Genomic DNA, 23,585 nt, shown 5'->3' with positions numbered 1-23,585 from the left:
AGATTATTTGCTTGTTCATTTTCCTTACAGGGTATTTTTGATCAATAAGTCTTGTTTAAAACCTATTAAGAACAATTACGAACAGAAAATAATAAACATTTAATTAACTAACAAATTTTCCTTTTTTTAAATTTTTATTATTTTGGGGAGAAATACAGGTGGAAAAAAAAATCTACAGCCTTTATAATTCTGCTCTAAGCAGTCTGTCCTAGCTCAGAAAACTCCTTCAACTATTAAGTTGCAAACTATCATTTTCCACATTAACAATCAGCCTATGCAGCAGGTGAAGGAAATAGTTGATTCCCAAGCTGAAAAGCAGTTATTGTTGTGTTTGTTGCTTGTGGCTCATTTCTGCTTGGACTGAAGTGAAATCTGAAATATCCATTAAATCAGTGGAGCTGGATCAAATGGAAGTGCATGTGTTAATATAAATGCAAAATAGGGCTAGTACAGAAAGGGGTTGCATGAACACAAGGAAGGGAGAACTCAGAGAAATCTGTTGAATGAGCCCTGAAAAGGTAAAACTTTGGTAACTTCATGAGCAAGTTAAACAATCTGAAATATTCAAGAATGCTGCACTTCAAAAGAGCAACAAAATTATTTTGGGCCTTGGTTATGACAAGAGCTTCAGATAATAATTTTAATTATTTTATTTTTAACATTGAATTTTTTAGAGAAAAAGAGGAAAAATTCAGTTAACCAGCAAAGGCAGGTAACCAGCTCAGCAATCTGCATTACTGCTGTATTAGATATCACTTTAACTCACAATCTCTGACAAATTTTATACATATGAATTCCTGGAATGAGAAAAGTAAAAATAATTGTTATCATAAAACCAATACCTTTTTAAAGTCTAAGGCCAGAACTTTACATTTAACTGTGCAGCCAGTGGAAGAAATAGCTGTAACATAAATAAATTTGCCTAAAATCCCATTTTGTATAAGCACAGCTCACCAAGGTCTTAGTTCCTGCCTCCAACAGCAGACAGTGATCAATACCCATCACAGCATATCTTTGGGCAAAGGAATAGTGCTCCCACCTTAATGTGCTTTGCATGTGTTCAACAACTACCAGGTCATGGACTTCCACTGCTAAAAGCAGTGTTTGGTGTGGAAGAGAACTTTTTCTTCCCTTAATTCTTCCAATCAATTTTTGACGTGGTGTCTTGTAATCAGTCCTCTGACTAAATGTTAAATAAAAGAAGAACAAGGGGACTTGTTCATGGTGGTTTTATTGATATTTTCCCCCAAAATTTTTCACCTGTAAATATTCCTGAATGTTTCCAGTTCTTGAAGAAAATCTAGAGGGCAACCTCCCCACCTCAGTTTCTCTGTTACAACCACATTTTCTAAATCTCCATCCTTTCTACCTCTAACCATGTCACTCAAGGGCTGACTAGTCCTAAACTGCTAAATCAGTCTTTCTATTCAGTCACACTCACTGTTTTTCTCCATTTTCCAGCTCCACTACAGATTTTAGAGATGTTAGGACTAGAACTAAGACAGCATTCAAAATTTCACCACACTGAGATTTTTATATCTGCATATCAATGTTATTTGCCTTATGCTAGATTCCTTTCCTAATAAAATCTAATATTTGATTTGCCTTTTTCTTGACTGTTACTGAGCTCTGAACTGACATTTTCATAGAACTATCAATCATAACTCCAAAATCTCATTTGCTCATTTCCATGTGATAATAGTCAGCTAGGAATCCATCATTACATATGTAAAGTTGGAATTGTTTATTTCCCATGTGCATCACTTCATATTTATCTAGATTACATTCATCTGCTGTTTTACTGCAGTTACTTTGCATGGTAATATCATTCCTCTCTTCATCACACTCAGCCTTTGTTCCTATTACCTTGAAAAACTTGGTGTCACCAGTAAATTCTGTCTGTTCACACACCCCCAGTTTTTACTAACTTTACTGATGAAAATGTTGAATAACCCAGGTGTGACTCTGCTGGTGACCTCCCTCAAGAGAAACCTTTTATTTTTGTCTTCTCATTCCTGACTTGACTCTGCCTGGAGACTATAGTTCTTTATTTTGCAGCTCTTTTCCTTACCCCTGTTTTCATTCTTTTGCTAAGATCTCTTCAACATCATCCTATAACATTCTACACTGGTGTCCAGCTGCCTTCTACAACAAAATCAACAGCTAAAAGAGGTAACTTCTGGATAGGGCTGGTACTGTTCACAAAGGGATATTTAACAAACTTAACCCTTACTGTGTGCATTTTTTGGTAGCTATTATGGGGTAAGCTACAAAAAAATCCACACATAAATCCCCAAAATATTTTATACCCATCAGATACAGAAATGAAATCTCCATGTCAAAAGTAATGACTAAAATGACTGCTGCAAATCGCAATACATCACCATGGTAAAGAACTGGGTTAATTTCTCAGTGTTGTGGCACTTACTTTTCCTCTTTTAATGCCTTGCCAAATGTTTTAGAAGAGTTACACTCATTGTGAATCATATTTCATCTGTATCCCTTTAGAATGAGAGCAAATCCAGCTTCAATATCTGGCTATTAAAAACAATCTGAATCATTCTGCAGCAGCTTTCAAGAGTATGTAAATACTTATATATGATATTACTGACCCTTTCATTTTAATATATTGACAAAATTAATCTACCACAGAAGAGATTTCCCTCTCTTTGGCTTTTATTTGGATAGCCATGAGACTTTCAAATGATAACTATTTAGAGTAAGTACTGGGATAAAAATGGAGATTCTTTTTTCTTATTTTCTTGCTGAGGCTGGGTCTAACATCAAAATGAAGGTACCTGGAGCTTCATAGCTAATTTCTACCTTCACCCAAGTGCAGGGGTAGTAAGGAAGGTTTGCCACATTACAAAGTGGTCCATTTAATAAGCTCATATATACTGCAGGTTTTAAACTGCTTCAGGTGAAGAGGTAAAGTTCTATACTGCTGGTCCCATCTTCATGCTTTTCTTGTTTTACCTGTCCATCCTTCTCAACTCTTTTGCAAGAGGAATCAGAAGAAAGAATATATTTTACCTGCAGTATTACTGCCTTTTTTACCTCTGAGAGCAGTAAAGGTCTAGACTTTTACAATCTACCTGCTGTCCACATATCCTAACTCTCACACTAGCACATGACATACCCTACACTGACATAAATAAGCCATGACCAGGATGGCAGATACCTTCCCTGTTCAGTGACTAAAAAAAAAAAAAACCCACCACACACACAAAAACAAAACAAAAAAAACCCCAAAAAACAAACAAAAAGAAAAACACCAAAAACAAACTGCCCTGAAAACCTCACTTCCATCTGAAAGTAAGAATACTATTTTTAATATATTTTTAAGAAATGTAATAGATACTTCCAAAATGCATTGAATCCATTGGTTTTTTCCCACTGCATTGAACATTTGAGGTTTTTAGTTATCATAGGCATTTTTGTATGTATATGAGGAGGCTTTGAATGTCATTTGTGGAAGACTTTCTATGATGTTTTCCTTATTCCACTATTAGAGTCTCCTTTGCTTGGTATTCAAAATTCATTAAAACCAGAAAGCACTGAACTAACTTGCATTTGACAGTTCATTTAAAATAATCTAGTATGACATCTTATATCACATCTCACATTTGTAGAGAAAAACACTCATTATGCATCCCAGCAATTTTATGAATTTTCCTGGGTGATTTATCCACACCAGTAATTTTGTACACCTGAATGCATCCCCAAAAGAATATGCAAAACCATCTCAGCTTTTCAGATCTTGCTAATCTTTTAAATAGATTTTGCTAGCACTTGTTCATTGCTCCCTAAATATACAGGCTTAAATCTGGAATCTGAATCACTACATACACTGACTACAGATAATGCAGATATTAAACACAGATATTCACATGGAGTTCCAATCTGTTCTCTGCTCATAAACTCCCCCAGGAAGTAGAACCAGTAGCAACACAATAAGTATTAAACATAGCTACATGGAATCCCAAATAATTATTAAAAGTTTTTTAGAAGTTACTACAAATGAATTTGCAATGTGACATACAAACACCTGACATGGCAGAAAAGAAATTTACTTTTCCAATCACAGACACAGCCTCCTGTGAGTACAATCCATCTTTCACTTGAAATCTGCTTTTAGTCTAGAATTAAAAGAAACAGATGAAAGAGCCTATCCCATCAACATTTCCCCACCCTGCACATTGCATAGGCCAGAGGTAAATGGAAAGAGGTAGTACTTCACCCAATTAATTTCACAGCATGAAAATTAGAAAGTGGGTCATAGTAGCTGAGAAGTAATTCTATGTCCTCTTAATTTTAATGAAAAAAATAACAAGAATTGACACAGTTCAGTACTTCTCAATATGACTGGCATCTAAGCATATTGTACATGTCTTTCATTAAATATATGGGTTAATTACTAGCAAAGTGTCATTATCTTTCTGCTGTATGACAGTCCTACATTGGAAAGACTGTGTGACCACTAAGTACATGCAGATAAGCCATGTTAGAAACTTCTGTTAAAATATTATAAAGAATTATCAGTAAAGGTATTCAGTTGATTCTTGTTAAAGCTACAGAACATTTTTCTGACATTACTGGCTAACCTACATTATCATGCTGGTCCACTAAACAAGTCAGGATGTATTGAAAAGGAGGGAAGCACTTTGCAGTGATGGGAAAATGAAAATAACAAACATAAAACTGAAAAGAAAGATGTTTGGACAGGAAGAAAAAGCTTTTCCCTGTGAAGACAGTCAAACTTTGGAGATGGCTTTTTAGACAAGTTGTGCAAACTGAGTCTGGACATTCCCAAGAAGTGACTGGAAGGTTTGTCTGACCTGGGGGCTGCCCCTGTTTGATCAGTGACCTCCCAAGGCTGTTCCAGCCTGAGCTATTCCACATCCCTGTGTCTGTCCACTCTGCCTACAAGCTGGTGATGTCAACAGGCATAGTCTTGGTTCCTTACCAAAACCAGCCCAGCTCCTGGGTGCCCAGAATTACTGGTACAAATGTGTACACAAACACACACACACACACACCACACTGCTTTAATGAAGCCTGAAGCAACCAGAATTTCCTCAAAAACCTGGTGGTACTGGGTACCACGTTCTGATTTATGTTACAGATGCATTAAAGTACCTAGAATTTTACCTGAACAGAAGGATTGTTCTACGGACAGGACATTCTGTGAATGTCTTGTCACTTGACTATGTTTTGATATCTTCTAGGGTGAGGGGGAAATTTAAATATTAAGATAAGATAAAGAATGTTTTAATGTATTTCAGGAGATTTCCTTTCATATGGTGACTTCACATTGATCTGGTGCACTGAATGGATACAAGGATAAGAACTTAAAGCTGAATGCTGGAACATTTTAAACTATGCCAAATTTCCACCTTTAACCAAAGTAATTAAATAGCTTAGTCTGCAGACTGGCATCAGTTGCTTGATTGAAAAATGTGTGTCAGGGTAGTATTAATTAACAGGAATCACGATGAAACACATTCTGAATTGATAGATGGGCAATAAAATACATTTTTTTAAAACTATATAGAATACATACTAATGACAACTTTAGAAATAGATATATGAAAGTAATTGATGGTCTGTTCTCATATTTTTCACACCTCACTTTCTCATATCCAAGTATTTCCTGCTTTTGGCTCAAGTGAGCAAGATTACTTTGTTCCTACCTGTAACTACTTCACTGCCTTCTCTGAATCTTTATGTTTATACCTTCCCACTACACTGTATTTCCTCTCAGATAAAACACCTTTCTTTGTTGCTTCCCCACCCCTCTTTATCCCTCTCTGCATTTACAAGGAGAGAAAGCACTTTCTCTGTTAATACAACTACAATCACACCTGGCAACTCCCCAGTCTGAGCTGATTTAGTTTCTATAAAACCCAAAATGTTCATCCCACTGTCCAGTATCTTTTAAATGAGCTTTTTATTGAGGTTTCCTCCTTGTTTCAGAGACTATCAGGAAATTTCAGCTTATAAAGTTGTGGTTTAAGTGAAAAGCTCAGGAAACTTCTAGAGAACATCCTTCTGAGTCATGCTGTAAAATCTGAGCTACCCTGGAAGCCAATATTGGCATAAGCTTACAGAAATTCAGCTGGGGAAAAAAGAATTTCACATTTAGTGAGGCTCTTCATTTCAGATGGTGAATTTCAGTGTTCATCACTGAGAAATCAAAGAGCTGAGCTCAGGCTGGATTCTTATTGTACTCATTTTCTAATCCAGAAGTCTTCCTCATTGCTGACTCTATTCCTTAAAAAATATAGCCAGGTAAAGGTTAGGAGAATATTTCGTGTAGGATAGATTAAAACACATTAGCTTGTTTATGAATTTTCAAAAGTTTCCACATTGTTGATTTTCAGAAGATAAACTCAGCATGAAATTATTTTAATTCCAACGAAATTCAGTCCCTAGATGTGGAAAACACTACAAGACATCTATCACCCTGTGATTCTTTCAGTGCCCTGAGAAGAGTGACTCAGGGGAGTGAATCTGCATTTCTGAACAGTGCCCTGATCAAGGGCAACTAATTTTGTGTTAATTCTGAGTAGTAAGAAGGGACCTTTCTTTGTGCTCTCTGTTAAAAGTGATTTTCATGTGGTTAGAAAAGCACAATTTTTAGTACAATCAACCCTATTTTTTCTATTCCTATATCTCATGTTAATTTTTCAATACTATTTAGTCTATTCAAAGTGTTTCTCAACATAACATTATCATAAAGGTAGCATCACTGCATCTGAAAGAAAAATCACAACAACAAAAAAAACTATTTTGAAATTATATCTGACTTTCTTGCAACCAATCAGTTTATTTATTTGTTCTAAGTAAGAATCCCTTGATTATGGGATGTTTCCCTATGTCAGACCCTGGCATAAAACTCATAGATCTTCTTTTACAGTGATAAAATATAGTAATATGCATTCATCATCTTGCACCTCCTTGAGCTGGCTTTATGCTACAGCTCTGTAGTTTCAGCAGCAAACATTAACTCCTAGCTTTTAAAAATATTTTTAGAAACTTCTTTATTGCTTATTCCTGCAGTAATTGAGACAATACACAATTTATTATTCCGAATTCATAAAAATTCAGATAAACTTATTAATAAAATAACTTTCTGAGGAATCCAGTTAGAAGCACATTTCTTGCACACTTGCCTGAAAACACAGTAGTTGCCTGGGCTACTGATGTGCTTTGATATAAAAGTATTAAAAAGATAGAGTGACTATAGTGACTTCTGAAAAAGACTCAGTGGCTGCCTGACACATTTGAATTGCACTGTGAGTGCTAAAAAAAATCTCTCTGAGTGGCATATGGGAGGTTAATTCATGTCACCAGACATGTCACCACACAGAGCTGAATCCTTTAGTCAAATGTTCTTTGTTACTTCACTTTTCTTTTAGAAAGTGAATGTGTTATTCCCGGGGCTCCTTTCTCCTTTTCTCTCACCTTTGGGCTACAGCTCTAAGTCTCATGTTAGTTCTCAGGCTGCTCACTCTAAATTTTAACAGCTAGTGAGCATGTGCCCCAAATATTGCTGTAAGGATACAACTTGTAGGACTTCTACCTTCTATTCTCTCTTCTTTCTTTTACTGCATTTCTTTAATTTCACAGATGTGCTTATCGAAAACCTCTGAGCTATTTATCTAGCAATTTCCCTCACCCTTAACAAGTATCTCCCAAATGCAAGCATTTTCTCTGCTCATTGCCTTCAGAGAGAGTAGGGCTCTTCCTTTCAATTCATGCTATATCAAAGACTTAGACACAGCAAGAACAAAAATTCTCCTCTCTCAAAATTTACTCAGCTCATAATAAAAATTAGATATGTGGCTGTAAAAATTTCAGTCTTGCAAAGTTATTAATAGCTCAGCAAAAACAGTATTCAGTACCCCAAAAACAATACTCAAAAGCCAAAAGCATTAGAGGAAAATAGCACTTGAGTAATAAAAAAAATGGCAGGTTGTCTGAAATGAATACCATCTCCTTTCCATTATCAGGATGTAAACTGGAATCACTGCTTCATTATTCACAAGAGAGTTTAAAATTTGATGGTTCACTTGTGCAATATAATTTTCAGAAATCAGAAGGTAATTTGGCATTTCTTATCCTTAGGTAAGGATGCTCACTGCTATAGCAAACAACTACACTGAATTATAGCCCTAACATGGAAATTACCTCTGAGCCATGCTGAGGCAATGACTTCTCTATGTGCAAATTAAAGAGGCTTTTAATAATAGAGAAATAAAATCTTTCATGCAGAAGTCTGGGTAATAAACAGCATCAAAAGCACAGCAATAATAATATGTATATTTTTACTATGTTTGCAACATTGGATGATAACTACATCTATAATTCACAAACCATGTAAAAATGCAGAGCAATAAAACACTAACATCAACACGCTGAGTCATTAATCAGAAGATAAGTTCAATTTATGAGTAGCAATTAATTGTAAAGGACTGTGTTCTCTCTAGGTCCAACAATAATTCCAGGGTTAAATCCCTGAATAATTTTAGACTCCAAAGAACACCAAATATTTACAGAGACAAGTATGGAAAACATTAAATTTCTACATTCCATTTCACATCAGTGAGCCAGTCTGGGGTTTATAAATGTCACAAGCCTTTGATAATTCATGTAAAAAATCCTGAGAAACTTTGATAAGATCTAAATACTTTCAGGTATGGTTTGGAGTGTAAGATAGATATAAAAAAGCATGACATAAAAAAAAAAAAAAAAAAAGTTGTGGGAATAAAATACCTATATGCAAAATTATTCAAATACTATCTGCATGTGCTATAAATTAGGGAATTGGGATGTGCCTGTAAAGTTGGAATGTGAAGGTTTACTTTCATGCTTGTGAAATGAATAGATTGACATTTGAATTACAAGCTGCATGTAAAATGAAGTACTTCCTATGTATTCTTTCTCAATTTAAATTTAAATTAGTTCAATTAAATAGTTTTAAATTAGTTATGTTAGTTCTAATTATTATAAAATCCATTTTTCCATGCCTTTTTTGAAATAATTCCCTGGAGCAAGTCTTGATATAAGCAGGCATGCCCAAACCTATTTTTGTGTACTCTCTTTTACATCTTAAAACACCAGTGATTAAAAGAACTGCAGCATAAAACAAAATTTTAAATTACATTTGAAAATTAAATATTCAGATTATCTTTTTTAACTAACATGCAGAAAAAAATCCCACCAAATTATTAACTTGCCAAATGCATACATTCTAACAGGAAAGCTTGGTTCTAAGTTCTGCAGTGTTCTGTTCCCCTGGCCCATGACAAGGATTTCACAATTTTATTGTTATGGTATTTTGGAGCAGAAAAGGTCAAGCAACTTTCTAAATAGATTATTTCAACCTCAATATTTTTTTACAGGCCTTCTACAGAACTACATTATCACAAACAGGTTTATGGTGTTTGGGATTTTTTTTTATTTAAAGAGCAATTATAAAGTGAAATTCAAGGTTTAGAAGTCAGCAAACTAATTATATGCAAAACATTAGTTTCTTTTCATTCTTTTTATTGTCTAGATGTAAAGTGCATTCACATGGCTTAATATCTCTTCCAGTGCAAAGCCTGAAGATTGTTCACAATACTTAGCTGCAATACTTCATTTTGTTATTTTCTACAAAACTGTGAGCCTATTTTATTTGAAGCAAAGCCTGGTAATAAATTAGTTTCTCTGATGGTTCCTATGTTCTCTTAAACTACATTCTTAAGCAATTTTTTTTTTAAATTCCTAGAGGAGTAGAAATGTAGTCCCAAGAAGTAATAGCTTGCAATTTAATCTAATGCTCTTTCACTACAGACACATTCTGGGATAAAAATAGAATAAGACATTTGTGGATTGTCCTCAGAGCCTGACACCTGGAGAAGCTCAGGGGTCTGAAGAGAGTGAAAAGAATTGCTGTATCCCACATTAGAGCAAGTGATGTCAAGGCTCTTTCACAAGGTTGGTGCTGTTTCTTATGCAGCATACAGGTTTCAGTAGAAAATAAGAATGAAGGTTTTAGCCTGGAGAGTGTGGCTGAATTATTTCCTCAGTCTCATGAGTATCTACATAAGAAAACAAAGGATTCAATAGATTTGATCCAAAATCAGACACTCACCCATACCATTTCTGTTTCCTCCTACAGCCATTGGTGAGACACAGGTAGTCAAGCAATAATTCAGCCCACTTCCACCTTGGCTGCAGGGGTGCCCTAACTCAGATGCCTCCACTTAACATAATCTGGAATTAATTCAGGCCCTCATAACTACTCCCTGACTTATTTCCTTGAGCTTTACACAGCTGAGCTTTTGTCTCCTGAGTCTGGTTAACTTTCAGGCACTGTGCCAGACTTAAAGCTCCAGGTACAACTCTCTTTCCTCTTCTGAGATCCAAGATTCTCTCACCCAGCTGAATCTTGTGACTCATGATTCAAGCTTTTCAGCAGACTCACTCCAGAGTCCCTTCCGAGAGGATGCAAGGGTGCTGAAAACTTCACATAGGCTTCCAAATTTTCTCATTTCTTAGTGCACCATGTTCCAAAGATGCCATGGAAATATATCAGGTGTTGCCACAGCCTTGCTTACCTTTGGAAATGCTGATGAATCCCTAATATTTCCATTCTTTGCACTTGTGCTACAAGCATTCTGCATAACGTGGAGCTGCTGCCAGAATAGGTTAGAAAAAACACTTTTCTTATAATATATCACCTTTAGCTCTCTTAGCTTGACAATGAAAGAGTTCTCACATTTAAAAACTAAAGACTTCTATGCTACAACAAAATAAGGTTTAGCAGTACATCCTCAGACTGAGCTCAGCTTCAGGCAAGCACCAAGGGCCTGTCTCCTACACTTTGGTTTTCCTGGAAAGAAAACAGGGACATGCAGACTACAGCACAGCCATATTACACTTTGCCTTGACCCTTCATTTGGATAATTACAGGACAAATATGTGCATGACACAGGACAGCATATCCACTGTTTAGTCTAGAGGCTGTTCTGTTGTCAGAGGAGAATTAACAGACTCCAGTGATGGGATTTATCTGACCAAAGGTAAACCCACAGTCTTTAGTTCAGCTGAGGGAGAAAACAGACAACTAGAGAGGGTAACCTTTATCAGTGCACCTAAAATGCCTTAATTCTACTCTGAATCACCTCATTTTATTTGGTATAAATTATGTAGAGCCTCAGGGATCTGTTCAGATGCAAGTATCTACATCATCACATACACATCTGTGATGCTGGTTAGATGGATAAGGATCATCAAGTGTCACCACAGAGATGGAAAATCTGCATATTTGACAGGTCCTAACAATTTATTGCAACCTTGCGTGGTGCTACAAAACAATGAGATTTCCTGGTTAAGATGTTGCTCAAAAAAAATTTTTTTTTTTGCAAAAATTTCAGTATTTCTTAAGTTTGTAGATAAAAGTAACAGTGCTGTTAGGCCACTGGTTTTGAGCAGTAACATTCAGTGTTCTGCATAGAGCAAAATTGAAGCTTAATTTTCAGTAAACCCCTATTGGTTTTTTAGCTCCTAAAATCTGTAAAAAATATTAATAAATATGGAAAAATATCAAACAACATAAGAGAATTTTTTATTGCATTATTTTAACATTGTCACTGTATACTATACTCTCAAAGCGTGTGAACTTCATAACTTTCCCCATGTAAAATATTATTTATTCCCTTAGACAGAAATGGAAAGTATAGGGTACTAAAACCCATAACACCATGAGTTTCTACCAATACTGCACAGATAAACTGAGGCATGGAAGGTCTCATATTTAAAGAATATTTCACACCTTAACAAGCTTATTTCGTGGTGAAAAATCTGATTATCCATAATTCTAATGGCAAATGCTCAGACCTGTTGGAAAATGTGTTCATGGGAGTCAAATTAGATAAGCCATGAGATGTTGACTATTAATGTCTGTGAGTTGGCAATTTGTTTGAGGTGTTTTGTGCAGCAGCACTTGGGAAACCTGTGGCAGATGTATGGATGGGCTCCAGTTTTCTCTGGCTGCACAGGAAACAGGACAGGCATGGTAAAATCAGCAGTTCTTTTTCCTATTACCCTGACAGCAGTTCAGGAGCACTCAGCACTCAAAGATGGGGGGGAAATTGTAGAAAAATATGTTGTTCCATCAGCCATAAATCAAACAAAGCACAGCCTTCTCTCCTCTTACATTCTCCCAACATGATATTCCCAGCTCTTCATGGAATACCCCCTGAAATCTTCTCAGCTGTGACTCTTTTCTGCTGCACTCTGTCTACATCCCCCTCTACATAGCCCAATTCTGTGAATGTCTCATCCCTTCAAATTTTCTTTTCCTGTTACATCCAAAAAAATTGGCCAGCAGATTCCAAGACTCGTGAAGGAAGAATTAAAGAAAATGAGAGAAGAGGGGCAAAATTTATTAGCCTGCAGCACACTACTATCAGATAAACTAAATCACACACAAAATATCAAAGTGCACATTAATATATCTGCAGCAGGAGTTTTGATAGTATGGACACAGAGCTGAGAGCATGAAATGCTAACTCATGTCATACTAAACAGGATAATGACATGAAGCAAACAGGCTTTGAGCACAGATGTATTCAGCTGACACAGCATATTCTGTTTTCCTAATCCTTTAATACAACCATCCTCCGACTTTTCCACATTGATTTCAAGAGACTGGCTCTTCCATTCAGCACCTCCCTCCTGGAAATTTATTTGGCATCACCTTAAAAAACAAGATATTGGATAATCTTCCTGATGACTTTAGCAAAGTCCAACTCCTGTTCTTCAGGTCATAGGATTAACAAGATTTTCTCTTTCTAATCTAAGAACACAAAACCTTTTTTCAAATTCCACCAATATATCAAATACAACATGAAGAACATGAGAATTCCTGGGCATCTACAACTGGAGCACATTTATAGTGAATTTTCTAAGAACTGACAAGAACACATCAAGCAAACTCCATGGCCAGTTTTAAGTTCTTGCACCAAAGTTGTAAGGATGTAAAAGAGTTCTTTTATCTGTACTTTTTTGGAAAACAAATAAACAAACTAAAGGCCTCACAAAACCCAACAACCTTGTTAAATAAACATGAATTTGTTTCACCTAGAAACACAGAAAATTTCAATCTAAATCAAACTAGTCAAATGATAAGTCCTAATAAAGGGAGCTATCAATACAGGGTTCATTACTTTATCATTAATGAAGAGTGAAATAGACTTTCCAAGTGATAGAGAACTTTATTGTATGAATGGAACTAAACAGGAAAAAAAAATTAAAAGATATTTGCACTTGATAAAAATATTATGCTAGTCCTGCATATTTTAGTGACATAAACAGGCTAAAATATAAAGATAAATATTTCTGTAGATAAATGTGGGATAAAGCGAACATAAGGAAATACACACAAGGTAGGAATGAAGAATTCTGCAGTGAAAATTCAGCAACTTTAAAATTTCATTTTTACAGCTGGGAAATAAAACAGGATGTACCTTTATGAGGCTGAATGGAGACATTAAAATAGGAGGCAAGACAAAGGCTTCAAAAGAAGATGACTCAGACAACTTAATTCCTCATTTTGGCAGAAGTAAATTTATTTCTAAGTTTTAATGTGTACTATGGCCCTTTAGTATAGTATTAAAATATTGCTTATACTTAGTGACTTATATGAATGTTTATGCCATCAGCTGTCAGAATAAGGATTTTACACAACTGGGGAGAATAGAAGAGTTTTACTCTAGGCCTTCCTTCAGATTCAAAACACAAAGGAAAAATGTGCTTTTAAGAATTTCAGACATATTATTACTATAGATGTATACATCGTATATTCTTTTAGTGTTTTTTTTTTTTTTTTTTTTTTTTTTTTTAAGAGGGTAGACTAGTTGGTTTATTTCTGAATTAGCCCAAAAGACTTCTCTGCAAATGCTGATTAAGGGATTTCAGTTATTTCTCACAAGGTGACTGCAACACAGATTGATTGGAGTTTCTGCAATAATAGAAAGGTTAAATATTTCAAACTCAGAGTCAAAGTCAGACTTGACACTGACTGAATACCTTCATAAGCTACTACTGACCTCAGACCATCCTTTTTCTCACTGTACTAGAGGTTCTTTGAAATACTAGAGGATGCTGACTTCCCTGCTAAAGCACACACAACTTAAAATGTTTAAAAACCCCTCTGCACAGCCTTTCAAAAGCCATGGGAGACAAAATCCCTTTATAATAGAATATTTATGGCAGGGGGGAAATAAGGAATCAGAAGCCAATTTCATTTACAGCCTGTATTATAACTTCTAAAAGGTCTACAATAGGAGAAAACACCAGAGCCCTGCATGAAAAGCAGCTCTGTGAAATAAAGGCAGCAGACAGTGACAGAACAGAGACTGCAATGTATAGTTGAGGTGCCAGGCCAGCTTTAAATAAGCTCACTCAGGTCCCAGAAGTAATCTAGCCATGACAGCAGGGAGCTCAATTTAGGAAAGCTGTATGAATGCTAGAAAGAGCTGAACCTAAGGTAACATTTTGACCTCCATGTAGCAAGCACTTTCAAGGACACAGAAATTTCATTTAAAAAAAGTACTTTAAAGGGATGGAAAATAAATCAGGTAGGCAGTAATCATTTTCCTCTTCCCTGCTGTAAGTTTCATGCATTTTAGTTCAAATTCAGAATTGTCTGTATATTTAGAAAGTTAATAATTAAATTCAGACAGCGGTTGTGATCAGTATGTCAGATTGCCATGATTAACTTATGAGACCAATCCAAATTACCTTCTTCATCTCAAGTCCTAAAACAAAGTTATTGCCTAAGAAGTTTTATTACTGCAACAGCTCCAACTTAAAACCAGAAGCCCTCCACAAGGGTTATTTCAGAAACAGGCCACCAAAGAGCTGAAATTTAAAAACAGATGCTACCTTCCTTGTGCAAGGTGGCTGATGTAAACATGACATCTGCAGGAAAGCAAATCATGGCTAATTCAGGCTGCAAATTGTAAACAAATCTAAAAATTTGCTTAGGCTATTTAGAAGGCTAAAATTCTAACACGTTTAAACTTCAATTCTGAATCAGCACAATGGCCAGTCCTGATTTCAGAGGCAGATAAAACCCAGCAGATCAGCTCCCATTCATGAGCAAAGATGTGTTTAAGAGAGGAGGCAAAAAGAGATGATGGAAACTGATGAGCAGAGGTGGTCATGGGCACCACATCCTTCAAAATCAAGATGCTTCTTGTGCTACAGATCAACAAGCAAAGAGGTCTAAGTGTGCATCAAATTTCAAAGTTAACCTGTCCCAGACATTTTCAGTAACATGCACTCAAAGACAACACACTTACATATTAAATATCTTCAAAAAGCAGAAGTGATCAGTGAATATAACAAAGCATATTTCCTGACATGGTACTACACATGACTAGAACATTTAAATTTTCATCTCTATTTTTAAGTGCCAGATGGACCTAAGGAGAACTGGAAATTGTTTGATCTTACTGTGAGTACTGCATGTGAATGCAATCCTGAAGGGCACAGATGATCCATTTTGCAAGACAGAGAGAAAGGAAGAAAAAACCACAAACATCCTTTTGTTGCTTACCATAAACTGCCTTTTTATTTTCATATATTAAAAGTGTGACCTTGGTGGCCGCCTGTGTGTCAAAATGAAGTAGCCTTAAAACCTCAGTCATTTATGATCTGATTTAAATACCAAATTCTAAATAACATAATTAAATTTCACCTTTAGGGCAATACTGCTGAGAGGATTAAAAAAAAAAAAACAAAAAAAAAAAAACCACAAAAAGCCCCCACAACAAAAAACAAAACAACAACCAAACACAAAGAAAAAAACCATACTCAAAATGTAATTAAAGCATAGTCAAAACACGGGAACTTAACAGCAAATGGGTAACCAGATGTGCTTCCCAGCACTTTTAAGGGTTCTTTTATCTTTGTGGTAGCCTCTAACAATGCCTTGAGCAAAACACATTTGTAAAGGATAGGTGTTCTTTGTTTTCATGCAGCAGAGGAAAGGGGACTGACTGGTTTAGCATTAACTTTTACACAGAACACATATAATAATAATATTGTAATTCATTGAATATATGAATTGCTATTTTTAGCCATTTATATACAATAATTAATGTAGGAAAACTCTAAAAATAGAAACTCATTGAAACTCACAGCACCTACAGCCTTATAATGCTAAATTTATCAAATGCAATGTGTTGACTCCTCTGAATATGGGCTATATGCAAGTTTTCTTCTGGGTCAAAAATAATATGTGGCAATTATTAAGCATTTACTTTTAGAGGATTTTCATGAACATTTATAAAATGCATTAAAAATGGTTGGAATAAAGAAGATGCAGCAATAGTTAGTTGCACAATGCTGCACTGATAATACCATCACAGTATAAACACTTGGAATAAAGTTATTGTCAATCTAACTCAACAGTTAAGGCTGAGAAATAAGCTTAAAATAGGACTTGTTTCTTTCACCAATTTCACTTTGATTTAAAATTCAGATTAGCCAAAAGGGCATAATTTCCTGTTTCATTTATGCAAAAATAAGATGGCAGACTGACAAAAGGATTTTTTTTCTGCATATGCAGGTGCATATAAATCACCCTTTGTCAGGGCAGGAGTTTTGCAAATATGTTTGACACTTATTAAAATATCTAATAAAGCATCTCTAGACACTCTCTTTCACAGCACTGAAAATAAATTAGCAAGTGCAGATATGTCTACTGTAACCCCTTGAGTAGTCATAAGTGAAAACACCCTTGTAAATTGTTACATTCTTTTACTGATATGACTGAAATTAGTTTTATAATTGATGTTAAAGACATGAAATTACTTTGAAGCATTAACAGATTGATCATCTAAATAAATATTAGAGTCAAGAGAGACTATGTCATTTTGTGCTCTACTTTTCTAACTGAAAATTATTCTCAGGGTAATTGAAAAATTATACAAAGAAACATTTATTCTTGTTAATTTTAAGATGGGTAGAACAACTTATTGGGAAAATTCTATTTATATTATCTCCAAATATAGACAGAGCATTTTTTGCCAGTTTCTCCATATGAAACACCATTTTTACAGAAGAATTTAAGCAAATGTATTATTCTTAGATTCTAGTGTGCAAATACCTGTACAGCAGCCTTGCTATCAAATTGTGTCACAGAGCTAGGTAAACTTGGAAAGCCTTGCAACCTAAGTTTATTATGCATATAAATATGCATTCTAAAGGTATGCCAAACCTGAAAATGCCATTCTCATAACTGACATATTTTTGTCTCCAAGAGGTTAAGAGCTTGAAGTAAAACTATTTATGATACACAGAATGAGTGTTTACCAAAAAATTTACCCATAAAAACCTCAAATTCTGGTCTACACATTTACAGAATCTGTAGGTGTGGCCAACCAAGTCCATATAGAAAAACTGATTATGTCCTCATTAAACATACTCAAACTTTTTTTATATCCTCATAATTGTGATTGAAATTTTTGTCTTAAAACTCATCTTAGTGTGCAGCCTTCCCAAATCCTGATTTTGAGATCAGTTTTGGTGAATTCCATCAGTGCATCCAAAACTAGTAGAATATTAGTATATTTTGAGGAAAATCACAAGCATTAGCTTCTCAAGGAAAAAAAAAAAAAAAAAAAAAAAAAGGAGGATGAAATGCCTCTGAAATCACATCCTTTAAAGGGAAAAGAAAGACAAACAAAGCAAAGTGTTCCTTCTTACACACACAGAAACATCTTATAAGAGCATCTACCTACAGGCACAATGACAGCAGCTGTAGCATCTCACCCCTATCAGTCATAATCTAGAACAGTGCCACTTTCTATTAACCAAGCAATAGAGGAACTAAAATTACTCCCATGCTCTACACAACCACTCTGGTTGCTCCCGTGCATTTTGATGACTTAATTAGGAAGAGAGTGCAGCACATGTGGTTTTCCAGCCAGGTTCATCACAAAGGCCACATCATCAAAGCACAAGAATTGTGTCTTCTACAGCTAGATTAAAAATAGGGATTTCTTCATTAAGTGTCTTGCAGCTGACTGTGCCTCTTGGTTTGTCTCCATCTATTCAGACAATTAAATAAAGCGTCATGCTTTATTTATTTCTTTTTAAAGGCTAATAAAGAAGCTGTGAATTGAAGTACAGCTGGCAATCTTTTTATTTATTAAGACCTCAGTGTACACAGTGACAGTCTCTGGCAGGCAAGGCACGTGCTGGGATTTTTTTTCCTCTTTTAATATATGTCCTCTTCACAGGCAGAACATTTCTTCTAATAGGAATCAGAAACCTTTGTCGTCCTCTCCAGCAGGGAGAGGAGTCAGGACAAAAAAAAAAAAAAAAAAACATAAAAAATAAAAAAACAAGACAAAACTAAACCTACCACCCAGCAGGGGAAACCTAAGGTCACACAAAAAAAGCTCACAAATGTGAAATCTGAGTACACAAATCTGAATACTTTGATAAAGATGGGCAAATGACAAAACCTTAAAAATTAGGTGACATATAATCAAGTCAGAAAGTATTTAAAATTTGGCCACAATACTCCAAATGAAAAACACAGCTATTTGCTTTTACTTCTATCAGCAGGGATGGATGACTAAAAAAATTACATGATTGTTATGTGGTATATCAAGCAAAAATATTATACAAGATTTACTACAAGCTTTTAATTTCCTGATAACAAGAAATTATTATCTCTTGTGCTATTAAGTAATCTCATTTGTATAGCCATAATGGAAATTATGCATGGTAAGATCATACCATGGAAACATGATAATATTTCCTTGATAACAAATACATTGTATCACAACATAATGGGATCTAGCACTAGTCCATGAATATTGGGAGATTTTTTAAATATTCTACATGGAAGGATGACATATTTCAAAGAAAGCTGAATGTTCCATGAGGCAAGATGACTTTCCAGTCTTGAGAGCTACTAACTGATAATTGTATGTCATTATGCATATTTACAAAGGCATACAAAAAAAGCAGTGGTGAAATGAGATGATCTCAGGTAGTAGTTCTATCTTTCTGCAAGAAGTTTAAGGATGTCCTAGGCATTTTGCAGGGATAGGAGAGAAGGAAGAAGCAGGTATGAACACAAACATGTTTTTTACCAGAGCAGAGATGCTAGTTTATCCTAATTTCTTATCTTTCTTTTTGTTTACTGAGCCTAAATAAAATCCTAAAAAAAATAAATATATATTTGGAGAGTCTAGCCAAAATGTGAGGGATGTTTGATTTGGGTTTTGGTTTGGTTTACTTTTTCACTTCTGAACTGACAAAAATTTTCTGTTTCAAGTTAAGTGGATGTGCATGATAGAAGTACATCTTTCTATACATTCCTTGACCCCAGCAAGGCCTAAACTGTTTGTCTTCTCTCCCTGAAATTGACCTTGACTTCCCCAACCAACAAACTTGGTGGCACTTACACGTGGAAGCAATACATTAAATCATCACCACTTGCTACACATCACTTACAGAGGCATTTGTCACTGTTATATTAAATTAGGATCATAAAAATGCAATTTATGGCCAAGAGTGACATTTCATAAAGCCTGTGAAAACAAAATTACCAGAGAACCTTCACCAAAACACAGCATTTCTTGCCACTATTCTGTTGACAGAACAGATCCTCCATGAATGTGATCTCTGCAGTACAAATTATGTGATGGAAAGTTAAGAGCACGACAGGATGGATCTGGGAGCCTGGTTGGTGAGCTGGATTTGAGCTGGAACTGTGCCCTTGACCTAGAGGAGGCTACCAACACAGAGGGATGCTTTAGTGAGAGCACAGCCAGCAGGGCAAGGGGTGCTGCACTCCCTGCTGCTGTCATTCATGAGTGCACATGGAAGGAAAAGAAAAGAAAGTGCATCCAGTGCAGAATAAATGACTGCCATGTGCCTTCCAACCTAATGATTTCCCTGATTCCATGGGTGCTCCCACATCTGGGTTACTCACTTCCACCCATATCCAAATGTATGTATTGAATAAAAAAAGAGATAAATGTTATCTTCATTTGGGCTCAGATTCAGGACAGAAATGGGAATTTGAGAAGTTATTTTTAAAAATCTGACTCTCTTAAATCGCATCCTTCATTCTTCAGAGTTAACATTGCTCTGGGATTTGTAGCTCAGATAAAGCTGCACCTTCTCTGGTACAAAGTTTTTTTTTGGACTTTTTTTGCTTCTGACCTTTGCACTATTTTCCCTGTGACCTAAAAACCAAGCTTTGGAAGGCTTACTGGCTCATCTCACAATTGTTACCAACATCACTAATTTCAAAGTATACAAACTTACAACAAAAACCAAAATGTCATGCCTTTTTTTTTTTTTAATACGAGCTTTGCTGTTGGATCACTCACTCAGAAAAGGTGAAAATTATCCTCAAATACCTCCCAACTGAAGGAATTTAAATTCATATCCACCACTCTTCAAGAAGTGCCAAGATCACTTTCTTAGCTCAGTGAGTCTCCACTCTTCCTTTACATCTTCATGATCAGGGGCTTACAAGAAATTTATGTTTTCCATTCTCTTTGACTCTCAGCCTATGCCAAAATACAACCAATAGATAATCCATGGGTTGGTTGAGTTTGAACATTTCCTTTCTTAAACATTCTCAGAAAAAGGCCTGCATAACAACAAAATTAGCTAAATTTTTCATCTGAGCTATTCAATGCCTTGTTCAGTCACTGACAGATTTATTTTGTCTGTCTGAATACTGAAAATCCATTCAGGCACTTAAAAAGTACATAAAAATGCCTGAATGCACATTACAAGCAAATTAAGATCTTCCAGTGCTAGGAGCCTTTTATTCAATGTACCTTCACAGGTTGCAAATAAATTAGAAGAACGTGGAATTTCTTGTCAGATATATAAATCCTAAGTATCCTGAGAACAACTTCAGTGATGTTACAAATATGTCAAAAATACAAATCTTGTTTTCTCTAGCCAAATGACAAAGTTTTGAGTACTAAAAAGTTAACAGTGATCTTAAAATAAAATTATAGCAAACAATTTAGTTACTTATTTTACTGGATTATGATTGATTTGGCAAAAGCTCTAATGAAAGTGTATTCATTATGGACAACTGTCTCCTGTTGACAACAGGCAAACAAGGTAAGATTGTGAATTTATTTCTTGTAGTGTTTCAGTAATAAGCCAGGAAATATTAGGGAAAAGGAAATTTAAAATAATACTTTCTGTCCCAGGAAAAGTTAAATCCTGAATAAATCCTTTTCAGTAAGCTTCTGTGACTGCCAAAGAGGGTTGTTTATTTTATGCTTTTTTACTCTTACTCCCATGAATAATTTCTCCAATTTATATTTCATTATGCATGCTTTATATATCTTATTCTATGTTATGTATATGCATCTCTTAATGGAAACCTGTTTTCTGGAGAAACAATGCACAGTAATTGAAAATTGCAGAGGTCTTAAAGCTGCCATCAAAAATTCTCAAAAATCTGTGTTCAAAAGAGGTAATTCCCTCATCTTCCTCTTCCTAAGACCTACAGAGAATTGTGTTGCAAAAATCTATTATGATCTATCAGGAGCATACAAAACTTTTCTTTGTTTTCAGCATTGCTGACAAACTTGCCATGTTTTTACAGGATTTTCTTTGTGTAGGTGTCTCTGTGAAGCTCAAGGATTGATGACACAGCACAAGTGGAGTCTGCTCCAGTTCAGATGGAGAGACCTTCCACACCACTCACTGCTAAAGAACCAGGTTCCAAACCCAGCCAAATTCAGCAGGAATGCTACTGTTGTCTTTATTAGCAGTCCAAAAATTTGTAAGCTTGCAGTTATTGATGTAAAAAAAAAAAAAAAATCAGTTCAAATTATAACATTTTTCTGTATGTCATGTATAGTTTTGATTTTTTTTTTTTTTTTTTTTTTTTTTTGACAATCTAGTAACTGTTGGCTTTAAAACACTTTAAAGACTTAACTGAAAACACAGAGCTCAACATATGCATCAAAATATAAAATGGCATTAGTTAATTCCATGTTTTCTTAGATCAATGCACTTTAAAACCAGCTCTCAAGTTTTTCAGCTTTTAAATATGCAGAGCAACTGGCATGGGAAAAAAAAAAAAAAAAAATCACATCTTTCCTAGATAATGTTCAATCCCTGATTAAATAAAGATGTGCCAAGGCAGAGATACTTTGTGCCTCAGGAGACAGCCATAGTGGAATTGTGAGTGTATTTTATATGTGAATTAGAGGTAAGATGTAATGACATGAGATGAAAGGCTCAGCCATGATTTTAATAAAGGGGGGAGACAGTGCTTCCCTGTGGACCCCATATGCAAAAGAGTGAGACTCCACAAGAATACATGAGAGGTTCCAGCAGAAACTACAACAAATGTTTCAAAGTTATAAGACCATTATTAAAATTCATCACATTTTTCTGAAGCTGTGTATTTCAGATCTGAGGGTAAGCTCTAACTCATTTCTTATAACTTTAATTTCATATGAAAAACAATGTTACCAGTAAGGCTGAAAGAATTTCAATTTTTAGGTAAAACAGAATTGGAGAGTTTGAAAACATAACATTTAATTTTTTAAAGGTTTCTATTATCGTGATCTAAAAATAATTCCATTTAATTGGTTATTTTCAGAGCATGTTTTTAATTGTAATAAAATATCACAATTTAGTAGTACTAAGGTGACAGATTTCAGCTGCTTAGTGCTTTTAGCAATCCTCAGGAAAAACTATTACCTATTGCTCTATTGATTTTTAAAAATTTTTTTTATGGCTGCAGCAGAATTCTAAAGAACCATTATTTCATTTTCCCTCATTAAATTAAGAAAAAAGTCTGAGATTTTTCACAGCTCTCTCTCTTTCTGTACATTGAAAAAAAAAATTAAAAGAGACATGCCTTTGTAAGGAATAGACATGAAAAGAGCAAAATGAATGGGATGAACTGCTTAAAGGGAAAAAAAATAATCCTGCTTTATTTGATCTTTTGTGATAATCACACTCCTGGCACCCTGCCAGCAAGGCTCAGCGTGCTGATGTCTGGCCAAGTACAGTAATCTCTTGGTTCAAGTCTGAGGTCTGTGATGAAAATTACAAAGCAGGGACAAAAATCAAAATGCCACCTGTGATTTTATTCTGAAACTAATTTGATGGAAAAAGTAATACAATGAAAACAGTCTTTTTAGTAAAGGCTAGAAAACTATGGCTAAATTGAAACCAATGCAAGTGGATGGAGGCAGCTGTCATGCAAATACATTTGGATCTGCAGGCATTCCTTTTAAAATGAGCAGTAGATGTCTTTGTGACAGGTAAATTGCTTTGAGATTATGTTTGAAGTCTGAGGTCAAACTTTTAAAATGATAATTTTAACTTACATCTTCCTTTATTCTGGAGTCTTTCTGCATTTGAAACCAACAAAAACCAGGAGAAAAAAAAACCCAACAAAACAATTAATTCCCTTATTTTATTTTCTGTGAACCACCATTCAACACAGGTGAAAAAATCCTTGAGGAAATCTTTTTCCTGTCTCTTTTCATTCAGTAGTCTATATT

At 35.1% G+C, this 23,585-nt stretch overlaps 1 protein-coding gene across 1 annotated transcript in view; it reads right to left on the bottom strand.

Annotated features, from left to right (window-relative positions):
- Positions 1 to 23,585, bottom strand: part of ROBO1 (roundabout guidance receptor 1) — a 580,691-nt gene that overhangs the window by 556,058 nt on the left and 1,048 nt on the right. The window lies entirely within an intron of this gene.

Source organism: Oenanthe melanoleuca, chromosome 1, assembly GCF_029582105.1.
Source record: "Oenanthe melanoleuca isolate GR-GAL-2019-014 chromosome 1, OMel1.0, whole genome shotgun sequence".
Taxonomy (NCBI): Eukaryota; Metazoa; Chordata; class Aves; order Passeriformes; family Muscicapidae; genus Oenanthe; species Oenanthe melanoleuca.
Note: the sequence above shows the minus strand (reverse complement) of the source record. Positions and strands in the feature narration are given on the sequence as shown.